The sequence below is a fragment of the Etheostoma cragini genome, chromosome 8, assembly GCF_013103735.1.
Source record: "Etheostoma cragini isolate CJK2018 chromosome 8, CSU_Ecrag_1.0, whole genome shotgun sequence".
NCBI lineage: Eukaryota > Metazoa > Chordata > Actinopteri > Perciformes > Percidae > Etheostoma > Etheostoma cragini.
The window spans coordinates 19,024,228-19,033,634 of record NC_048414.1 but is presented as its reverse complement, the minus strand read 5'-3'; the positions used below and the strand labels follow the sequence as shown (position 1 = coordinate 19,033,634).

The following is a 9,407-nucleotide window of genomic DNA, read 5'->3' as shown; positions in this document are numbered from 1 at the left end:
TAGGGGTTGTTCTTTTCTTCGGCGAGCTGACATAATCATTGTTCACACAGTGGGACGAGAGAGAGGCGATTGCTTTACATTGGTTTGTTGGTTGTGCGTTGGCGTCGGACTGGGTGTGTGTGTGTGTGTGTGTGTGTGTGTGTGTGTATCCAGGAGCAGAGTAACGTGGACACCGACCAACGCCAAAAACGAGGATAGTGACATGGGCAATGAAAATGAACTTTTTGTGTCCCCTGTTTGTGTTTGTGTGTGTCCTGTGATTGGAGCACACGCCGTTAATCCCGATTTGCCTGATACATTGATCTATTCTTAGTCCTTAGGCAGGCGTCTCTCCTGTAGGCTCTGACTGCAATACGTGGGTTTCCTCCGATATGGAGAGTAGAGGGTCCCACCTTGATAGATTACACCATGAGCTGGTCACAGACCTGGAAACAGCTACATTGATTTCTATTCATTTACCCTAGGGGATGTAACTGGGCTTCCTTAATAAGAGCACAGCTTTATCTCAGCATAGACAGCTATGACACTGCAGTTTGGCAAAGTTGCATAGCACATGTACAATTAATGGCAAAACAGCACTTCAAATTCTTCATCTCTTTGATATTTTATGTTATTTTAGGTATGTTGGTATTGCTCGTGTGTGTGTTTCCTATACAGTTAGTTCAGCCCTGTTGTCAGCACTGGTGAGGGCATAGAGCACAGTGAGCATCGTCTGCGGTCAACTACATGCAGCCAGTGGAGCCATGTGAAAGGAGAGGCAAGCACAGCCCAGTGGAGGCAGAGATGGCTGGAGTGATGCAGCATGCTCCGTGAGATCACCACCCTAAGAAAGAGAGACACAGTCAGAGACTTCTCCGCTCTTTTCCTCTCCGCTGAGAGATTTTCCTCCCATCTGTTGTCTAAAACGGCTGTAATAGGCGTTGCTTCCCCTACCCGGTACAGCTGGGTGTGTGTGTGTAAGAATTGTTGTGTTTTCTCCTTTTCTCAGTACGCTTGCTTGAAATATTCTCCTTTGTCAATTTTTACACCTGGCGTGTCCCCAGTGTTCATTAATGGATTTCGTGTGTGTGTGTGTGTGTGTGTGTGTGTGTGTGTGTGTGTGTGTGTGTGTGTGTGTGTGTGTGTGTGTGTGTGTGTGTGTGTGTGTGTGTGTGTGTGTGTGTGTGTGTGTGTGTGTGTGTGTGTGTGTCTGCCTTCATAATGAATGCCCTCTTTGATTGTAGGACAGTACAGGACCTTTTAGGGACATACCCAAATCCCAAAACATGTTGCATCCATACTCGTTGTAGCTCGACTTGCGATGTGCAATATCTGCAGTGTGATGGCTGTAGTATAATGTAACAGTAGAAAATTGATGTTGCAGGCTATGTTCCAATTGTTTCTTTCATAACAAATGCTCTATTAAAACACACGCTGTATGCTCGCCTCTTTCTCCTGCTACTCATATTTAATCATTTGTGTTTACTCGCTGCCAGTCTCTTTCAGATAGCTCTCAGGGGTATCTAATGGCTGTTTATGGTGGTATAGCCCTGGAACTGCTGTGTACAGATGTTTAATGATATGGTGTCTCTGAGATCATCCACAGCTCAGGATGTATTTACGTGAGTGTTGAGGCAGGTTTGGATGCTTTTTTTTCATGTTAGCCTCAGATGTCAGACACATGGAAGCTCAGTAGGCTGCAGGTTAGCATGGGTCATGACTTGCGCCAAGCATTTTGGACCCCTCATATTAAACTATTTTGACTTGAAATTTGCACTTAGAGAGACATTTCTGAATAAATAATACATATTCACTTAAAATGCTTTGGGCTTGGTTTTTCAATTACATGTTTCAAATGTGCAGCAATCACCGGACCCAGCATTATGTGTGTGTTCTGTGTTAGAAAATTCATTTGCTTACTGGCGTCAGTGTAGCTTGTCCACGCCAAACCTATTCAGATTAATGACAGCGCATAATATCCCATTCTCCCATTAACCATTCGGTAATCTGTCAGATCTCTTTCCCAGGCTTCACGGAAAGGGTTGGCCTGGCAATTGTGAGGGCCCAATGGGCTGGGCTCGATCATGAGTGACAGCTGTGACTGTCCAGTTAGCATAATCCCCTGTGAGCTTTCCCAGGCAGAGTTTGGCTGTAATTATTAGATGGGAGAAAGCGGAAGGCCTCTGGTTGATCTGGCTGTCCTGCTCAGAGGCGTGGTGCTGTTACGCGTTCATTAAGTGATTAGGCCTTGTCCTGACAACACGCGCACACGCACACACGCACACACGCACACACGGCCAGCACAATGGTTCTGGTTTGGCTTCCTGATCTAATCCCTTACACAGCCAATGTCTCCTTGGCACTCACTTATGCACTCTCATGGCCCAAAGCGTGGACTGGCCCACTCTAGCTTAGCAACTTAGCAGCTCTATGTTACTGTGGAAACTAAAATGCACGGGACAGGTTACATGTACAGTTCTGCTGTAGTATATAGTGCAGAGTATAATGTCGAATGCATATTTAAAAAAAAACGTTTTCTTATTTTTAGAGAGAATACATTGTGAAAGTATTTGCTCAGTGTCCACCAGACTTGTCATGTGTAGATCCCCTCTTAGTCAGGTGTGCATTGGTGCCTGTTAGGTCCGTGGATATCAAGGGACTGCATGGCTGGCTACTGATTGGGAGTAAAGCCACAGAAACATGGAAGCTATTATTAAGCCAAAGACCGTTATGGTGCTTGAATGTCAGAACCTGTTCGTGACATTGTGTCTGTGGGATAGTTCACATAGGTCCTCCACTCAATAAGATGCAAATGCATCAACAGCAGAGGAGTTTCCTCAAACCTCTTGCACTGTCACACAGCAAAAGGAATTGCCAGTTGCCTTATTTTTTCTCTCTTACACTGAATTATCCCCATGTGTTGTCTGTGAATTTATATAATGAACTATATTTGACTCGCAAGCCTCTAACCAATATCAGGATGCTACGGCAGCTTGACAACTGACATTTGTTAGAATTTAGAACTCCCTTCGAAGGTCTCCATCACATTATGGTTTGGAGTAACAGCCTTCATGTGTTTCAGAATCTTAAAGATTTGTTTGACAAAGCTGAAGATGGCGGATTTGTGTTTTTGCCAGTGCAGTGACTTAAGATGTGCTGAATCACCGCTCTGTTCTACTAATGCTTCGGAAAACATTGCCGTGGTTTGCCTTTACTTTGTTCCTGAAGGCTGTCAATTTGTGGAACAGAGGCCTATTGTGTGGAAACCCTGCCTGTTAATCCAGTGTAAATCTTTGTTTTTTTCAGTTTTTTTTGCAAGGCTTGGATATTGACAGGCTAAGAGTTGGAGGTTGATGTGTTAGCTCCTTGATTCGTTGATTGACGTTTAGAGAGTGAAATCATCTGTGCTTCGGGGGCTTTTATATTGACTGTTCATCTGACAAAAAGCTGGCTGTGATGTTGTGTCTTGCTCTCTCGTTCTCTGTTTGGCGCTCTTTGTTTCTGTCTATCTTCTGGAGAGTTGTTGCTCTGGGTTCACTAGGCGAACAAGGCATTTTAACCAGGATCCAGCTGTTTTTGTTGATTCTGTAAGCAAAGGGCTGGTCTGGTTTTAACTCTTACTGTCGGTTTGGTTGTGTTTGTGTGAGTGAGAGATGAGCTCTCACTCGTCTTTCTTTTCATTCTTTTACACATGCACACATTCCCTTCTGAGAGTCTGGTACGTTGCACGGAAATGTAAAACCGTTAATTCAGTGTTGATTGATGGCTGGTGAGCCGGGCATGGTTGAATCAGATCAATGGGCACTCCCAAAGATTTCCTGTCTGGTGAAAAAGATCTATACTGTTTTGCCGCACATGATATTCCTGATGATGACAAGTGAGGAGAGAATGCTCAGTCGATGCTGTCAATGAAAAACAACTTGGCAAATCCACAGCAACTAAAGGCATCTGTGTGTGCATGTACGTGTGTGGTGCTTGGAAGAGGTGCAGGTGCACAAACTCTCGGTGACCTGTAGCCTCTGTGCCATTGAATTAATCTTGATACTCGTATCGAGCTCAAACACAGGTGTCTTTTTTCCCTGTATTCGCAAGATTACCCATAAAAAGTTGGCAGCTTTGAACTAAAATTGGCGAGTGAGGGGAAATAAATGAAAGGCTGCGATGACAGACTGAGATGATAGACCCGTGTTCCAGTGGGCCTGCGTAGAGATTCCGGTCAGAGAAGCCCTGACCCAGTGGCTGTGCCCTGGTGCTCCCAGCTGGGTAGCACCCTGTGTTAGCAAGCTGGTTCAGAGCTGTGGAGCAGGAAGCCAAGCCTGCATGGTCTCAGCTGTTTGACTGTCTGGCTTAAGCCAAAGCCCTGCTCCCTGAGCCTTGAAATGTATCCTAAATGGTGGGAATATGTGTGTGAGTGTGTCTGTGCCACTGCTGATGCATATGTTGTCTATTTGTGAGATTTTATGAATGTGTACGCCTTCATGTAGGAGCGGGGTTACGGTGATTTCTTGGCGTGGCTAAGAAACTATGCCTCAAGTTAATCGTTCCAGCCCTCTTGTCTCTGTTTTTTGGCCGTGGGACGCGTTCATGGTCTCAGTGTATTGTTTTGTAATTGTTTGTCACTGTTTATAATTTCTAAATATAGTAAACATTTATTTAAATTTGTTCACGTAAAAAGTTTATTGTACCAGCCTGTAGTCTTTACACTGTGACTTTGGCTGAGGTTATATAATGATGATGATCTCTGTCATTTAGTGCTCCCCTCCTCTCATCCGCCTCTCTCCATCCCTCTCTCCCACTCTGTCCCTCTTCCACTGGCCAGTCAAGATTCATACAGGGATTCAGCCATGTGGTAAATCAGACAAGACCTCGGTGGAATTGCATCGATCGGGAGGAATGTATGTAGCCAACGATTTCCAGAGATTAATGATGAGGAAAGAGGTGGAGAACTGGGAGGAGGGGAGGAGAGAGAAGAACGAAAGCAAGGCAAAAATGGAGTAGGAAAAAAGAAAAAAAACATTAAACTGAGAGAGAGCCTGAACCGGTCTTGAATGTTAAGATAAGATAAGATAATTTGTTTATTAGTCCCCAATGGGGAAATTACTGCACTACACTCTGTGTACACACTTTTGTTAGTACTCACACACAGGCCTGAAATACACACACATGCTCAGGACCTATACATGCACTATAAATGGAGAGATGTCAGAGTGAGTGGGCTGCCAGCTGAACCAGCGCCCTGAGCGGTCGGGGGGTACGGTGCCTTGCTCAAGGGCACCTGGCAGTGCCCAGGAGGTGAACTGGCATCTCTCCAGCCACCAATCCACGCTCCCAACTTTTTGGGTCCATACGGGGATTTGAACCAGTGACCCTCCGGTTCCCAACCCAACTCCCTATGGACTGAGCTACTGCCACCCCTAAACCTGACCACAGCGGAGGTTATTAATTAAGACAAAGTATTGATCACTCTCTTTATTATTCGCCCCTCCTTCCACATTTTCTATCTCTCTATTGCTGACCTCCAGAGGAGAAAAGGGCTCAATCTTTAGATGGGAGGTCAGTGATTAAGTGACGGACTGCTGGGAACAGTCTTTGTGGCCGATCAAGAATGAGTGTGTGTGTATTTATATGTCTATGTTGTGGACAGGCTCCATTGCATCCTATTTGAGTTTCATTCTAACTCGCATCCACTGTCACTGTTACTCTGTCAGGTTATATAGCGTGAAGGATCAGGTTAGGACCGCATAGTTCCACTAGTTCTAGGGTCCATTTTCCTTCATTTATGCCAAGACACACACACACACACACACACACACACACCCCCACGCTCACACAATCACAATTTTTTCCCCTCACCATGATTTTTTCCTCTATCGCTCCATCGAGGTCCCCGGCCCTGCTCGGCCTCTCTGTTTTGTGTAATGTGGTATTGCCTCATGCTATTTAGAAATTCATTGTGCTGGTAGTTTTCCAGCACAGCAGAGAGAATGCACGCAGACACACACAATTTCTCTTTTCACCGGTGCACCAAATTGTTACATTTCTATATACGACTTCACACTGTTGCTTCAATAAAATCTGCATGATGATTTACTTCTAGACATCTCTGCAGCTGCCCCAGGCTCTGTGCACTGTCGATGCTGCCAGTCAGCCTTTCTACTGGTCACTAAGTCAGCTGCCACATCTCTTGGTCTTTATCAACACGGGACATTTACAAATGTACAGTATTTGAAACCTATTTGCACACAGCATTAGGCTTAATCACCCTGTTTCTTGCTCAGATTAACCCTTGCTGAGCCGGCTGCCTGGCTCTGACTGTGAGAACGCTGGGTTTGGTTGCCAAGGTTGGTTGTCTGGTTGTCATGGTTTCCCTGCTTCTTGCTGGTTCCCAGTCTGGTCTCATAAAGAAAGAAAGGGAATGCTCTGTCTTCTCCTACTTACTCTTTGATTATCTCTCTCTCTCTCTCTCTCTCTCTCTCTCTCTCTCTCTTTCTCTTTTGCTTTCAGTTCTCTCCGTCTTTCGCTCTTTGAGGGGGTGCAGACTGGAGTTAATATCAATTCCTTCACAATCTCCATTGTTTTCCGTGCGTGCAAGTTTGCCTTTATCTGACTTATTTCTATTTATCTCCCTCTACATGTGACTGTAGAAAAAGAGTATGTGAATGAATGCATGACTGTGTTTTCACATGTGCGCCGCATGTGTATATGTGTGTGTGCATGCTGTGCACTTGTGCGTGTGCTCAGACATACGGTCGTGGATCAGACAGGCTTGCCCTGCTCTGTGCTCTGTGTTGTGTGCTATGTTCCCATTTAAATCTGGGAGATTAGCACATGTGGGGAGCCTCGGCTTTAGTTGCTGTCAGCTCAGCTAGCCTTGGCAGGCTGTCCTCAGATCAGGGGGGAAGCTCTGTGTTCATCCCCCCCCCCCATTGCTGTACCTTATCCATTAACAAATAGATGGGTGGGCCAGTGACCTTGACTGTGCTACAGTTTTCAAACTGCTGCAGCACACTTATGCAATTCACACGGCAACATTTGTCATCGGCCTGCCACACAGGAAATACATTACACACTAAAGTCATACATAATATGGTGAATAGATATTTTATGAAATATTATTATTTCGCCGTTAGTACAACATTTGACATGGTAAAGGTTCCCAAAAAGTATCATGTCTTAATAATGTTGGTGCTTACCCTATTACATTGGCTAACACTTCCTGTAAGATGTACAAATAAACACTTCCATTCTGGTCGACAATAAAGATTTTTCTATTCTAATCTGTGTACTTGTTGCTGTGTACCTGTTGCTGTAATTCTATAAAAACAACAACACTTTTCATCATGGACTGCATTTTGTGAATGTTCCTATTTCTCCCTTAAGTTAAGGTATTTGTTCATCTTCTAAATTGATCTTTTAAAGTGAATATGGATGAATAAAACAAAATGCACACTAATGCAGTTTTTTGTACTAAATAAATGGGATGTAAATCAAGTATAAAGATAGGTAATGTATACAACAAACAACTCGTTTTGTGATTTAGTATCGCAGTATAGAACATGCTTACATTTACATATTTATCTAAATTGGCCATTTCACTTGGGATGCCTTGCCATTAAGATAATTAAAATATCAGTTTGCCAGTTTTACTTACTGAAGTATAACTGCATTTCCAGAGTAAATTAAGTGAATGACTTTTAAATTGCATGAAGCTTTTCTTCTGCAGATCTGCTGGCAACTCTCCTTGGACTGTTTTCCAAGAAAAAGTACACGGATGAAACGTGTGCTCATTTACTGTGTGCAGCACACATCCCAGATGGCAGGTGCAGGGTAATTGTGATGCATTTAGAGTTTTTCACTGCCACTCGCTCCGTTTTCAGCTCTTTAGGCTTTGAAGTACAATGCGCTTGAAACACCTGAGATGTGGCTTGGCATGTGAGGTGAAGCAGACAGCCCTCAATGAGATCAGGTTAGATGAGCATGACTGGTCACAAACCGACAACCTGCACTGGCTGCTTGTCTTTGTGGCTCCAACTTCTGACACTTGGCCAGACTAAAGAGAATTCCCACTATGTTAGGTCGACTTATTTTATCTCAGCTGGGAACATCAAGGAGTCTGTTATTCATACGGAGAGGATGGAGGGCAGGTTCAGTTTGCCATTCTGATGACGTTGGGGATTGTTGTTGCCAGTTTACAGACAAACCACCTGGATCACAGGTCAGATCAGTGTACCTGCCAAGACAAACTGTTTCCTGGTTTGCTTTTTCCTGTGCTGCCACATTATCAGAGAATGGGTCAGTGCTCTGAGTCTGCTGCCAGGTCAGATCCTCTGTCACGACTATGTATTTGGATGAAATCGGATTACAGGGAAATGTCATACTTGAGACTCTTGAATAAAGCTTTACGTTTTCCCCCCATCTGGCCTGCACTGTAGGTTCCCCCCTGTGCTACTTACCTCCAAATCTCTGGCCTTGTAGTGCTGAACTGTTGGTGAAAGTATTTTTACCATAAGTCCTTTAATACGGCCAGCACGCTCCTCTGTATGGATTTCTGCCCTCTCTATTGGTTGATGGTTCACGAACAAGCATTCAGCTTTTGTCCCTGTGTTGTGATGTAACCTCTTTTCTAACGGGCTGAGGTATACACAGAGTAACTCTAGAAACATCTAGATCAGGGGCTTTATTTATGATGTTTCTAGAAACTATTTGCCCTCTGCAGAAATCTTACATAAATTCATCCATCATTTGCAAGTTTAAAAGAAAAACAGGCCCTAGTGAATCTAAAACTCATGATTAGTTTTGATTTGGTTGATACGTTAGCTTTTTCCTTTTTAAAAGGCTCAAACTCTGAGTCAGTAAATCCAGTACCATACTGCTGTGAGGTCAGAAGCTGTGATGAAGGCCTTTGTACAAAAAGAATAATCCATCAGTGCTATGACCTTTTGGCCTTCTATACCCATTGAGTGCACTCTGTTACTGGAAAAAAAAGGCTTTTTGAAGGTTCAAAACCACATTTGATCCTTCTTTCTATTTTCTGTCTTGTGTTTTGTTACCTGCGTTTTTCTTGTCTTGGTGTCTTTTTTGATGTCTTCCTTTCTTTATTTGCACTCTTTCCTGACTAACAGAACAGTTGATAGAGTGATTAAGGGAATGATTATCCCAGATGGTTACTTTTTTTATTCATCACTAAAAGCTGCTTAATTCTGAGGTGCGGATTTTGCTGTGCTTTTTGGCGTGTGTGTGTTTTATACTGTGTGTACTTGTTTGAGTGTTGGTCTTTCAGTATGCAATGCATGCCCCTGTTTTACGGGCTCTCTGCTGATACATAGTAGCATCTGAGAGCTGTAACTCATGGGACACAGATGAACACGAGAGCGAGAGACAGAGAAGAGGGTAGGTGTGGGCGGTGGGGAGCGGGGGGGGGGGGGGGG

At 44.1% G+C, this 9,407-nt stretch overlaps 1 protein-coding gene across 12 annotated transcripts in view; it reads left to right on the top strand.

Moving 5' to 3' along the window:
• brsk2b (BR serine/threonine kinase 2b) overlaps positions 1-9,407 on the top strand; it is a 166,191-nt gene that overhangs the window by 529 nt on the left and 156,255 nt on the right. The gene's annotated exons all lie outside the window — the stretch shown is intronic.